The 14,646-nt window shown below is 46.4% G+C and overlaps 1 protein-coding gene across 1 annotated transcript in view; it reads left to right on the forward strand.

The window, feature by feature from the left end:
- Positions 1-14,646, forward strand: part of NSA2 (NSA2 ribosome biogenesis factor) — a 352,088-nt gene that overhangs the window by 292,782 nt on the left and 44,660 nt on the right. The window lies entirely within an intron of this gene.

Raw genomic sequence — 14,646 nt, forward strand, 5'->3', positions numbered from 1 at the left:
TTCTTGAAATTCAATGCAGATGCAAACCTGTTCCGACTGTGTCGCCAGTGTAGATTTTATGGCTGTTTTGCATTACCACAGCATGGCAAAGCAGATGGCTGGCTGCGACCACATAGTTGGGCATGGCCTGTTCACAGAGAGCATGTGCTTTACATTGCTCCAGGAGACCTCTCTGCATATGGCAGCAAGAAGTCCCACTTGCAAGGAAAAGAAAGCATTGCTGTTGTGTTTGTGCACCTCTTCCTTATTTCAAGGAACGGTTCCTTATTTATGAACCTTATTTACTTGTGAGATGGGCCATAACTGCAAAAAGCCATTTTAATTCAGTACATTAACAGGCCAGTATATTTTAATAAAGTACTATTAATGTTCTGACTTGTACAATACATCAATTTCTTACATTCTCGCCATGTGCTCTTTATCTTATTTCTTTCTGGGATTGCTTAGTCAGCAGAGCGTGAGACTCTCTTAATCTTTGCCCCCACGTTGGACAAAAAGACTCCAGTGTTTTAGGGGTTTGGACTAGATGACCCTCATGGTCCCTTACCACTCTACAATTCTATCCTTCTTCTTTTCGTTGATTTATTAAAAGATTTCCAAACCACATTTCAAGGCACCAACACTAGAAGAAGACAGCTAGTCTATGCCACTGTTCATTTTGGTGGCTATCCATAAAAGTTACGACCATCCTCCACTGTCGAAGGCAGTGCTGAATACCGTTTGCTAGGATTCACAGGTGAGGAGACTGCTGTTGCACTCAGGTCCTCCTTGCAGACTTCCTATATAAGCATTTGATTGGCCATTGCAAAAACAGGATGCTAGACTAGATGGGCCTTTGGTCTGATCCAGCTGGGCTCTTCGTATGTCCACTGTCATGTGTGCTCATTGTCTTGCTCATTTGTCCTATGCAAAATGAAGCTTCTTGGAGTCAGAGTGGTAAGTGCTAGACTGAACTGCTTGGTATCAGAGCCCAAGGAGAAGGTGGCTCACTCTGATTGCTGGGCTGTGGGAACCTGGTGCTGTGGAACAAGCCAGGAACCGAAGAACATATTGGAAGTCAGAACCAAAGACCAAGCAATGATACAGCATAGATCATGGGTAGGCAAACTAAGGCCCGGGGGCCAGATCCAGCCCAATTGCCTTCTAAATCCGGCCCATGGACAGTCCGAGAATCAGCATAATTTTACCTGAGTAGAATGTGTCCTTTTATTTAAAATGCATCTTTGGGTTATTTGTGGGGCATAGGAATTCGTTCATCCCCCCCCCAAAAAAAATATAGTCTGACCCCCCACAAGGTCTGAGGGACGGTGGACCAGCCCCCTGCTGAAAATTTTTGCTGATCCCTGGCCATAGATCAAAACTTTGTTGCTCAGGCAAGGCTCAGTATGAACCAGGAAGACCTTTACTGTCCAGGAGCAGGCCTGGTACAAGGCAGTTAGGCACCTAAGGCAAACCACAAAATGGCACGCGTGCACCCACACCCACACCCTGCTAGCCTAGAGAAGAAAGGGTAAGTGAAGATCTATATCAGGAAGAAGGGGGAATAAAGATCTGCCTGAGGCAGTCTCCTCACTTTGCCTCACAGGTTGTCCGGCCTTGTCCTGGAGGATCCAATGGCCAACCTGGGTGGGCATGGGCATAGCCAGGATTTTTGTTAGGGGGAGCAGGACTTTTGTTTCGGGGGGGGTGTCTTTTGTTGGGGGGGGCAAAACCACTATGTATTTGTATCAAATTTTATTCTTTTAGGGGGGAAACTGCCCCTCCCTGCCCCTGCTTGGCTACACCCATGTCATAGCTGTCAACTTTCAGATTTGAAAATAAGGGATCAGCGGCCTCGAAAATAAGGAATCAGCAGCCTCACCTGTCCCGGGGACAGTCTACAGGATATCTAACAATCTGGGATAGCAGCAGGAAGCAGCGGGAAACGGCGCTGGAATAAGGGAATTTCCCGCAAAAAATGGGAAGGTTGACAGCTATGACCCATGTAGGTGGGAGACATCGGCCCTTCACTATGAAACTGCTACCTGTAGGTCAGTTGTTCACCACATGGGGCAGCTATTCCCAGCTTCTGTCTATCATCATAGTTATTAATTGCTCTGCCATGAGCACTCTTTTTTTTCCCCATATACTGTGCAGTGGTACCTCTGGTTAAGAACTTAATTCATTCTGGAGGTCCCTTCTTAACCTGAAACTGTTCTTAACCTGAGGTACCACTTTAGCTAATGGGGCCTCCCGCTGCTGCCACCGCACCGCCGCCATGCAATTTCTGTTCTCATCCTGAAGCAAAGTTTTCAACCCGAGGTACTATTTCTGGGTTAGTGGAGTCTGTAACCTAAAGCATCTGTAACCCAAGGTAGCTGTAATACAAATATCAGGAAGTAAACATGGTGGGAGATATGAGTGAGGATGAGTGTGTCTGTAACCCAAGGTACCTCTGTAATACAAATATCAGGAAGTAAACATGGTGGGAGATATGAGTGAGGATGAGTGTGTCAACTCCACCCTTCTCCATTGACATTCTTCTCACACTCCAGCTTGTGTGAAGCACTCATGGAAATTCCCAGCACATTTTGGAACCCTTCCTGGTACCGTATTTGTAATGACTCCTTCCAATCAGTTTCCAGTGAACTTCCAGTGGAAGGATCTCTACACCTAGCATGACTAGACTTTTCCATCACTCATGCAGCAGCATTACCAGTTGTGCCAGAGAAGGCACACCTAGAATGTATTTCAAAGGTAGACCTTTTGGGATATAAGCATGAAGCTCTGTATCTCATTTTAATGCTGTAACACTGGGGTTTCGCAGGAATTATCCACATCATCTTCTTTATCTTGAAACTGAGGCAGTAAATTCATATAGACAACTAATTGGCCATCATGCCCTTGACTTTCTGTTGTCAGATTGCTCAATTAGATGTGTAATTGTTTCATGTAATAGTGGCCTTAAAGAATTTGGTATTCTCAGTTTGAATGGGGCCTCTCCTAGTGGTTCTTGCCAGGTGAGCAAGGCTAACTTGTAGCCAAAGGAGCCGGATGGTCCTTGACGTTTGGGATCTTTCCTTCAATCCAGTGAATATAAACATGATCAGAATTTGGGAAAGGAGAGGGAGACACCGTTTGCAAAGTGACAGGGACCTGGTTCTCAAGGCAAATGTGGTGTAGTGGTTAGAGTTTCAGGCTAGGACCTTGGAGATCAGGGTTCAAATCCCCACTTGGTCATGATGGTCATTGGGTAACTTTGGACTAGTCTTCAACTCTCAGGCTAACTTTCCTCACAGGTTTGTTGTGCGGGCCATATGAGCCACATACACCGCCTTGTGTCTGGGCAGGATCATGTCAGATTGCAGGTGGGGGTCTACTTGACTGAATGCTCCTCCTAGGGCAGGGATGGGGAACATGTGTGACCTTCTGGATGTTAGGCTACAACTCTTGTCATCCCTGACTGTTTTGCCATGACAGTCAGAAGGGACTCACCAGGTGACATTGAGCTGCTATGCTAGCATTCTAGAAGGTAAATGTCTCTTGCTTACCAAATGCGTGAGGGCTGATGTGACAGGGAGGTCAGCATGGGGACATATCCGCATGAGCAGTGGATTGGCTCCATCAGTCTGTTTCCACCATGCTGCTCTCCCCAGCTCTCCCCTCCTGCCCAGTAGCACCAGCTCCACTGTACCCAGAAAGTCACTTCTGAAGCCAACAACACCTGGAGGCACAATGGTACCTTAAAGGTAAAGGGAACCCTGACCATCGTGGCCGACTCTGGGGTTGCGGCGCTCATCTCACTTTATTGGCTGAGGGAGCCAGCGTACAGCTTCCGGGTCATGTGGCCAGCATGACTAAGCCACTTCTGGTCAACCAGAGCAGCGCACGGAAACGCCGTTTACCTTCCCTCTGGCCAATTACAAAAGAGGACAGAGTCCTGAGTTTTTAATACTTACGTTGAAGAGGGCATTTCAGCAAGTGAGGGAATTTCACCAACTGAAATTCTTTATTTGTCACAACTTTTAAAGGTGTGGGAAGCCTGCCCCCCTTTTTTCAACCAGACACCCTACTTTACAAAGGGCTGCTGGTGTATATGTACAGCAATGCAAGATTCCAGGAACATGTTTCCAAGATAGCTGTAAGGCTGAGGGTGGAGAATGAGAGGCGGCTGAGGACTAATGAACAAATTTTTGTGCACCTAACCAAACCCTGATTGTTTCAGGGTTTGGCAACCCCCCAAAAAGCTCATTCCACAGTTTATCCTATAGTAGTACCTTGGTTCTCAGACTTAATCCGTTCCAGAAGTCCGTTCCAAAACCAAAGCGTTCCGAAACCAAGGCGCGCTTTCCCATAGAAAGTAATACAAAATGGATTAATCTGTTCCAGACTTTTAAAAACAACCCCTAAAACAGCAATTTAACATGAATTTTACTATCTAACGAGGCCATTGATCCATAAAATGAAAGCAATGTACTGTACTATAAAATAAATAAGGCAGTAGTGTAGATTATAAAAATTAAAATTAATTTTTTTTCTTACCTGCACTGATGATAGTCAGTTTGGATGGGGGGCTTTATCCATTTCTGCAGTCACACAATCAATCAATCAATCAATCAATCAATCAATCAGTAGCTAAACTGGGTTCCACACAGTCACAAAAACAAATTAACCAAAAAAGCCTCAAAAACAAAAAGGCAAGATAAACTACCTCTCTTTTAAATCAGAACCAGTGAAGGTGGTGAAGGTCCTGTGTGAGTGTCTGGAGGCGGTTGGAGGATGGATGGCGGCTAACAGATTGAGGTTGAATCCTGACAAGACAGAAGTACTGTTTTGGGGGAACAGGAGGCGGGCAGGTGTGGCGGATTCCCTGGTCCTGAATGGGTTAACTGTGCCCCTGAAGGACCAGGTGCGCAGCCTGGGAGTCATTTTGGACTCATAGCTGTCCATGGAGGCACAGGTCAAATCTGTATCCAGGGCAGCTGTTTACCAGCTCCATCTGGTACGTAGGCTGAGACCCTATCTGCCTGCAGACTGTCTCACCAGAGTGGTGCATGCTCTGGTTATCTCCCGCTTGGACTACTGCAATGCGCTTTACGTGGGGCTACCTTTGAAGGTGACCCGGAAACTACAACTAATCCAGAATGCGGCAGCTAGACTGGTGACTGGGAGCGGCCGCCGAGACCATATAACACCGGTCTTGAAAGACCTACATTGGCTCCCAGTATGTTTCTGAGCACAATTCAAAGTGTTGGTGCTGACCTTTAAAGCCCTAAACGGCCTCGGTCCAGTATATCTGAAGGAGCGTCTCCTCCCCCATCGTTCTGCCCGGACACTGAGGTCCAGCTCCGAGAGCCTTCTGGCGGTTCCCTCACTGCGAGAGGCCAAGTTACAGGGAACCAGGCAGAGGGCCTTCTCGGTAGTGGCGCCCCCCCTGTGGAACGCCCTCCCATCAGATGTCAAAGCGATAAACAACTACCTGACATTCAGATGACATCTGAAGGCAGCCCTGTTCAGGGAAGTTTTTAATATGTGACATTTTAGTGCATTTTTCACCTTTGTTGGAAGCCGCCCAGAGTGGCTGGGGAAACCCAGCCAGATGGGTGGGGTACAAATAATAAATTATTATTATTATTAAATAGCAAAAACAAAAGCACCAAACTCAATCCATTCTGGAAGTCCGTTTGACTTCCAAAATGTTTGAAAACCAATTTGCAGCTTCTGATTGGTGCAGGCGCCCTAGAAACAAATAGCTGACAGCCACATCGGAGGTTCAGCTTCCGAATAACATTTGAAAACCGGAACATTTACTTCTGGGTTTTCAGTGTTTGAGAACCAAGGCATTTGAGTACCAAGGTGTTTGAGAACCAAGGTATCACTGTACCTGAAATGAACTGAAAGCAACCTACAAAACTCACAGGTGTCTATTGCCACCTACTGGTTGAGATTTTACACTGATGACTCTGTCTTCTCATTTGGAACCTTCAAAATGATTCACAAAAGTTTTATGTTGGTGTAGTGTGAGCTACAATCAGGCTTCCATGTTTGACAAGCTTATCATATGCCATTTATAATGAAGTAGGTGCATTTCTCCAAATAGTGTTCATAATATTAGTAAGTCTGCTCCTCGTAATATTTCCACTTTAGTCAGGAATACACAGAAAACTACCTAGTTCAAGTAAGTTCATTATATGGATTCCCACCTTTGCTTCTGGCATTTCTGTGGCCTTTAGCAGTGTATGAGTGGGACCATTTCCCCCCAGCACTGAGATGCTATGATGTGTACAGTTGTGTCTGTATCCTTGATTGTCAAGATGATTGATGCATTATTATTTTTTTATGAAGCCCATAAGCAGAACCTAAGTGCAACAGCACTCTCTGCACCTGTGATTCTCAACAACTGGTATTCAGAGGCATGCTACTGGTGCTTCCCACAATTAAGGTAGAACAAGGCTATTGTGAGGAGGAGGAGGAGGAGGAGGAGTTGTTTATTCCAAGCCCACATTCCCAGTACAGTGGTGCCCCGCAAGACAAACGCCTCGCAAGACGGAAAACCCGCTAAACGAAAGGGTTTTCCGTTTTGGAGGCGCTTCGCAAAACGAATTTCTTTATGGGCTTGCTTTGCAAGACGAAAATGTTTTGCGAGTTCCTGTGGGTTTTTTCCCCTCCCCCCCTTTTCCTAAGCCGCTAAGCCGCTTATCAGCTGATCCGCTGATAAGCCGCTTAACGGCTGATCGCTAAAAGCCACTAAACCGCTAATAGCGCTAATCCGCTAAGCTGTCAATGGGCTTGCTTCGCAAGACGAAAAAACCGCTAGACGAAGAGCCTCACGGAACGGATTAATTTCGTCTTGCGAGGCACCACTGTATGTTCACACTCCTGTCTCAGCAATGTCTACACTGGCTTGGTCATGTCCACAGAATGGAAGATGGCAGGATCCCCAGGGACATGCTGTACAGGGTGCTGGCTTCAGGCACCAGGCCCATTGGCAGACCAACTCTGCAGTACAAAGATTTCTACAAACGTGACATGAAGGCTGGCAACATCAACCCTGCCATGTGGGAATCCCTTGCAGACGACCGCAGTGCCTGGAGACAGACAGTCAAGTTGTGCATCCGTAGCAGTGACCAGAGGGGAAGTGGGAGGAACGCAGAGAAAAGAAACGCCATGGTGCATCTGTGGCAGCACAACCGGACGCCTTCATCTGCCCCAGCAGCAATGAAACATGTCTCTCTCATATCAGTCTCTACAGCATTGGCTGGCAAACTAAGGCCCGTGTGCCGATCAGGCCCAATTGCCTTCTGAATCTGACCCGTGGATGGTCCGGGAATCGCTGTGTGGATTGCCAGCGTGTGCGTTCTTTCCCTCTCCCTCACACAGCAGCGGTGGCCAGTGGCGTAGCGTGGGTTGTCAGCACCCGGGGCAAGGCAAGTAATTTGCGCCCCCTAACCCGTGGATTTGCGCACCCTAACCCTAACCCCCAGATGTTGCGCCCGGTGTGGCCAGCCCCCCCTGCACCCCCCACACTACGCCACTGGCGGTGGCGCCTCCTCCCTCCTGGCTTCTCCCCACCCTGCCTAGAGGAGGAAGGGAGCTGGGTTTTGTTGGTGCCAGCAGCAGCAGTGCTCGAGCAGCCGCCATTTTAAGCAACCCTTCTCCAGAGCCCTTTCACGCACCGCTCATTGTACCTCCGCCGCCACCAGCCCCTGTTGCTCTCAAGACACAAGTAAGCAGCCACCTGGGCTCGTCCGGTGTTGTGGAGAAGGGAGGGGAGAGTCATAGGGGGATGGCTTATAGTCTGGCCCCCCACAATGTCTGAGGGACAGTGGACCAGCCCCCGTCTGAAAAAGTTTACTGACCCTTCTCTACAGACACAGCCAGCGCTGTAACATTTCAACAGTTTGGCTTTGTCCACAAAGGCACACTCCACTAGTCTCCTGAGACAGACGGATGCCAACAAACAACAATTATCAGTTTTATTTATTTATTTATTTATTTATTTACTACCCGGCCTTCACCCTAAGGCCCCAGGGTGGGTTACAACATTAAAAACAAGTAGTAGCCATTGATAGCTTTATCCACCATCTGGAGTGGAGACCAGTAACAGGGAACATGGTAGGACATTCATAAACAGCTGTCCTCTCTCACTGCTCCCTTCACGTCTGCCCAGTATGATACCATTTGTGTTCTTTTTCTGGGTCTCATCCTAGAGCAGGAACCCTCTGGATGTTGATGGACTTCACCTCCCATCAGCCCCAGAAAGCATGGTCAATGGCAAAGGATGATGGAAGCTGTAGTTCAGCAGCATCAGCTGGACCAAACGTTCCCCAGTCTTGTCCTAGACGTTCTGCTTGCCAAAAAAGTAATAAGAATTATTGATCAGTTGGCTAATTGCTCTGAATGACCAGCATTTGTGTTACAGTAAGTTCGGTCCATACAATAGTTAGGATGTTAGGGTTTTTTTTAAGTTTGATTATGAAACCATCATCTGAAAGACCTAACTGCCTTTTGTGGGTCCCTTTTGTAAGAGCACACAGAAACCTGTAACCAGCCCTTATCTATGTGTTCAGATCCCAGGGATGTTTAAGCAATTATATCTTATGAAGTGAAGGCTTAGGTGGAACTGGGGTGTGTGGTTACATGTGTGGGTGACAATTGTGACTTACGTAACTGCATGGTTAGGGTTACCTACTGCAAAGATTCTAATTAATTAAATCAGTATTTATTGAAGTCTCTGATTCATCTGATGTCTTCTGAAGAACTATGTATTTACCCATCTGATTCATGCCATGTTTGACTTCCTGTTTATGCATGCAATTTTGTTGTATTAATTTGAGTATTTCCAGGCCTGTATTCTTGACCTACTTGGTGCATACCTTCTGCCTGAGATGTAGTAGCCATTCAAGGGATTAAGCTTTCATTTCTCATGCTTCTTGTATTCAACATCATAGCAAAAGCAGTCCACCTTTGCAATGTTTAGCTTTGTTTCATCACTGGCATCCCATCCGAATCCTCACCAGATAGTTTTGTATTCAATTTGCTACCTTCTCATCAACCCGCTTTTGGATACAGGTTGGATACAGATTTAGCTATAAATCAGTTACCTCAGTAAGAACTGAGGGCTATCATCTCATTTAAGGGGAAATGTTTGGGGTAATACCAAATGGGAAAACTAGAAGAGCTGTTTAAGTGAATATGGGAACTTTGTTTCTTCAGACAGTTTTGGTAGGTGAATGGTGGCTTTGTTTTAAGTTATTTACTGAGTGGCAAGGTTTGGCCCATCTTTGAGGCAAGGTAACATGACCGCTTCAGGCAGCAGGATCCACAGGTGCGGCAGAGCCTGACATAGATCTTTATATCCATCTTTGGTGCACGCGCATATCCCTTCTTCCCTGGCAGGCATAGGGGTGCTATTTTGTGGTTCGCCTCAGGTGACAAGATGTCTTGGGCCAGCCCTGCTGGGTGGGCATTGCACTCTGCACTTCAGTCTTTGCTATATTGGATGATATGTTCCCAGGCTGTGTACAGTGGTACCTTGGGTTAAGAACTTAATTCGTTCTGGAGGTCCGTTCTTAACCTGAAACTGTTCTTAACCTGAGGTACCACTTTAGCTAATGGGGCCTCCCGCTGCTGCCGCCACCGTGCAATTTCTGTTCTCATCCTGAAGCAAAGTTCTTAACCTGAGGTACTATTTCTGGGTTAGTGGAGTCTGTAACCCGAGGTACCACTGTAATGCCTATGCTACCAAACAGTGAAATCTGGTAATTATCATGCCAGGCAAATGTCTGCTCTCTTGGAGGGTTGGAAATCTGAACAAAGCTTTTAATCCCATGAAAATAACCAGGGAAAACTGCCTTGTGGCCAAAATTAATCGGATAATCTAGCTTTAGGGATGCAGATGGCGCTGTGGTCTAAACCACAGAGCCTAGGGCTTGCCGATCAGAAGGTCGCGGTTTGAATCCCCGCAACGGGGTGAGCTCCCATTGCTTGGTCCCTTCTCCTGCCTGTTGGTTTCTATTTCCCTCACTGAGCAGCAACTGCAGTCACAAGACATTGTTTTGCATTCCACAGTCAAAGTTACTGTTGGATTCCCACGGGAATGGGAGACTGGATGTGACGTACACTGGTTTCCTGTTTTTCAGTGTTCTCTCGGTGTTCTTTGTTTCTGAGAGGAGTTGCTTCTCTGCTCTCACAGAGGCAAGATGCATGTTTGTATTCTCTCAACATAGAGTGGAAATAAAATTAAGAACGTGGCACATACTGCTTATCCTTCTGCTGTGTGGACTACTCTGCTTGGGCTCAAGATAAGACGAGCCTCTATCAGCTTCAGATGGGCCGAAGCTGGTCAAAATCTCACATTTTTGGTTATGGGCCCAGATAAACGGAATCGGAATGCCAGCAGAGGAACAGAGAGATGGAACAGTCTTATCTGCTCTGTGCGTCAAGAAGATTGATGAGAGGTATGTGCTCATTGCTCCGGGAAGCCTGCCAGATCCTAATTAATGGCTTTATGGCTGGACTTTGAACTTTTAAAGCCGTTTGCCGTGGCACAGGCTCAAAGGCTTGGGAGGCTTGAAAACCGAAAGTACTTTTAAAAGTGCTTTTGGAATGAAGCAGCTGTACACAGACGCAGCTTGTTTAAAGCAGCAATGATGGCTAATGCAAGGCTGGCTGATGCTTGTGGGATTCCTAAGCTCAATAAGAAGAATTATGCGGAGTGGGTACTCTACGCAGAGGCTCTTCTGCAAAAAGAAGGTCTGTTTACAGTTATTACAGACAACCCCCCAGCTCCAATAACAGATGAATGGGCAGCTAAGGATTCCAAAGCAAGGGGAACTCTTACATTGATAGTCTCCCCAGAAGAGCTCTGTCTGTTGCGTGATAAGACCTCAGCCAGAAAGATTTGGGACACTTTAAGAGATGCTAATTTGAGGACAGAAGCTGGTGCTTCTTTGTTCTACTATGCCAGGCTGCATGATATGGCACTTGCTGAAGGTGCTGATGTGTGTACTCACTTGATGGAGATGCAGAATCTGAGACATGAGCTGCAACAGAGAGGACTCACCTTTCCAGAGGCTGTGTAATCCTTCATGATACTACATTCTTTGGGTTCAAGTTGGGAGTCCGTTGCCACTCAGATTGCTGTTCAGCCAACTGCTCAGATCACAGTAGCACATGTTACTGCCGTGATTCTGAATGAAGCGGACAGGCGAGATGCTAGCTGCATGGGTAAGGGGGAGTCTTCACAGACATCATCCCAGAATGCAGTGGAACCACCAGATGGCGCCAAAGCTTTGAAGGCAGTGAAATGCTACTCCTGTGGACGTCTAGGCCATATGAAGAGGGAATGCAGATTTCCCAGGGCCAAGACAGAGCAGCAGAGCAAAAGCTCAACGTGTGGAAAAGGCAAAGGCAAAGGTCCGGTGTCCAGGACAACGCAGCACAAGGCGATGGTCTCATGCTTCACTCCAAAGGTTGCAAAGGTCCAGAAGATGTCTATATCTTTCTTCGTGGTGGATTCAGGAGCGACCCGCCACTTATGCAACAACAAGCGACTGTTTGTGTCTTTTACACCGCAGGAAAGTGCGATTCACCAGGCGGATGACCACACGATCCCCAGTCAAGGCTACGGAACTGTTGTTCTTCACAGTTTGGACTTATTGATACAAGATGTTCTCTACGTTCCAGATGCTTCACACAATCTACTCAGTGTTGCGCAGCTGAATGAACGGAAAATTGGAAATCTCACACTGCCAACCTAGCAGTTTGAAAGCACATCAAAGTGCAAGTAGATAAATAGGTACCGCTCCGGCGGGAAGGTAAACGGCGTTTCCATGTGCTGCTCGCCAGAAGCAGCTTTGTCATGGTGGCCACATGACCCGGAAGCATTCTGCAGTAAAGCGAGATGAGCTCGGCCAGTAAAGCGAGATGAGCACTGCAACCCCAGAGTCGTCCGCAACTGGACCTAACGGTCAGGGGTTCCTTTACCTTTACCTTTAATCTAGCTGTAGATCAAGTCCAAGATTCTTATTTCAACTTGCAGAGGTAAACTTGAAACCTGACTGCAGTGTTGAGAAATGAGCAAAATCAAATCATACAATTATTGTCTTAATAATGATATTATTCTTAAGCAAACCTTTCTAGATTTGGGGTATGTGTAGCAGAATGAGCAATCTAGGAACACACACAACACCTTTTGCCATTATGTCTTCAAATTTGTGCAATCATAATTGATAGAAATAACTACAATGCCCCAGTCCAATTGTCTTGGACATGTCTGTTGGGGGTTTTGACTTTCCCTCTTCAAGCCCTCAAACATGAAGAAGCTCTCTGGATTGAACGTGACCACAAAACAATCTCAGTCAAACAAACAACACACCCTCCTTCTTATATTTAAATACAGTACTGAAAACATATTACAAATATGGTGTGGTCCATAAACCTAGAATGAGTCACAGACGGAATGGCGCCTGGGAGTTTTTCTTCCTAAAACAGGAAGAGCCTCTGGGCAAATATTATCTAGGATGCTTTCTCAAAACAATATGCTAATAAATGAATTCCAACTTCACAACACAATGGTGAGGGATGCTGACAGAACACTCCTCCCTGACAGCTTCCAGAGTTCTTAAATTTGACATGCAACCATGGGGGCGGAGGGGGAGGGGAGTTTTCTATCTTATTTCTTGATTGTGGCATTATCTCTTAGCAGCTGCATGTGTCAGGGACGCAGCGGGAGCGCAGGGAGCGGAGGCGATGGAGAGCGAGGGGGAGCAATCCGAGGGCAGCGCAGGAGAAGATGACAGTAGCCCGAGAGATTCCATGAGCCTCTCCAGCGAATCGGAAGATTCACAGAAGGGGGCGCCGGTGGCCAGGGCAAGGGGGGCCAGAAGCAAGGGGCCAGCGGGGACTCCCAGAGCAGCAGTTGGAAATCAGGACCAGCTTCCCCACCAGAGCGTAGTGGGGGGGAGGAGTCCCAGGTATCGGGGCCAGCAGATTCACCACCAGCGAGAGAAGATGAGTCAGGATTGACCACGCCTCCATCGGAGAGCGGGGGAACGGTCAAGAGGAAGGTTGCCGGTTGGGCGCGCGCGCCAAGTTCAAACGTACAGGCGAGCGGCACAGCAGGTAGCCCGGATAGGGAGCCAGGTCCTAAAGCCCGCCGGAAGGAGGGGCAAGAATCAGGGGGGTCAGCGTCAGAAGAGTCCAGAAAGGATGAAACCCCAGCGGGCAGGAGGGCCCAGAGGAGGAAGGAGCTAAGGAAGAGGTGGAGCAAGGCTAGAGTCTTAAACTGGTGTGGAAGGGGAGGAGATTCAGACGGAGCTTCGCCGGTCTAGGGTTTAAGGCGTAGAGCTGCACACTGCGGCTTTGAAATGGAAACTGAACGTCAATAAAGACTTATTTGTATATAACTACAGCCGGGCGTTGGTCCTCTGTGAGCTGGGACATAGGGGCGGCTCTGACAGCATGACAGACAGTTGTAGCTTTTGCCAGTATGGAAACACAATGTTAGGAAAGCTGCTGATCATAATGGCTAGAAAAGGGGCAAACGTGAAAATCTAATTTTTGAGATCTGTTGGGGACTGAAACCGGGAAGGGGGATGGGTGGAATGAAAAATGGGAATTTAAAGTGTACATAATATAAGTTGCTTTTTTGTTTTACTTTTTTGTCTTACTTTTAGGAGAATTGGAAATTCGTGGAAGGGAATTTTCTTTCGACCTTAGGGAAATGTTTTAAGAATAAGTACCGTTATATAGGTTTGGATGAGAGTTAAGTTTGGATAAAGTAAAAAAGTGGTTTTCAAAAATATGGTAAAATCAAGGTTTTTGTTGATAAGATGTTTGAGAAAGGAATTGGATAAGAATTTGCTGAACCAACAATTTGAATTGGAATACAAAAAAGGGAGGTATGAGGAGGTCTGGAAAATAAGTTAATGAAAAATAAGTAACGGAAATTTTATGTATTTTTAATCATTTTTATTTTTGTATGTATGTTATTCTTTATTTTTTCTTATTTTTGAATGTATGTTATTTTTTTTCTTTTTGGTTTTTATTGTACTACTATTGGAAACTTTAATAAATATTCTTTTTAAAAAAAGAAAAATCTAATTTTTACTGAGACCATGTGTTTACTGCTCCAGCAGAATTGTGACTCAGTGCTCACAAAATACATTTCCTTGCTTTCATTTGATCTCCTCACTTTTCATGTAACCTTCCATATTACTTATGTTCATTGCCATAAACGTTCGCAGTCAATTCAACCCATTTCAGATGATCTGAAAGAGCAGAGAAGCCATGTGCAGAAGCAGGGCCAGATTCAGGTTTGATGAGGCCCTAAACTACTGAAGGTAATGGGACCCTTTAATCTTGGAAAGTGTAGTTTGTTTCAAAAAAAAAAAAGTTAATGGCGTACAATAAATGCATTTAATCGTCTTTTTAAAAAGAGAAGGACTGGCCCTTAAGTCAATCCATGTTAGTGCTGTAACCAGCCCTGGGAGACCTTAGGGTGAAGAGCAGCTAAATAGTAATAGTAATAGTAATAGTAATAATGATATTATTTGGAGGGGGGGTTGTCTCCGGACAAGCCTCGTCTCCACGCCTCAGTGGGAGAGCGGCGCGGGAGGGAGAGAACAGAGCTGCCATTGTTTTGTAATCCGCCCTTCTCGAGCG

This window comes from Podarcis gaigeae (genome assembly GCF_964106915.1).
Source record: "Podarcis gaigeae genome assembly, chromosome: 11".
Taxonomy (NCBI): Eukaryota; Metazoa; Chordata; class Lepidosauria; order Squamata; family Lacertidae; genus Podarcis; species Podarcis gaigeae.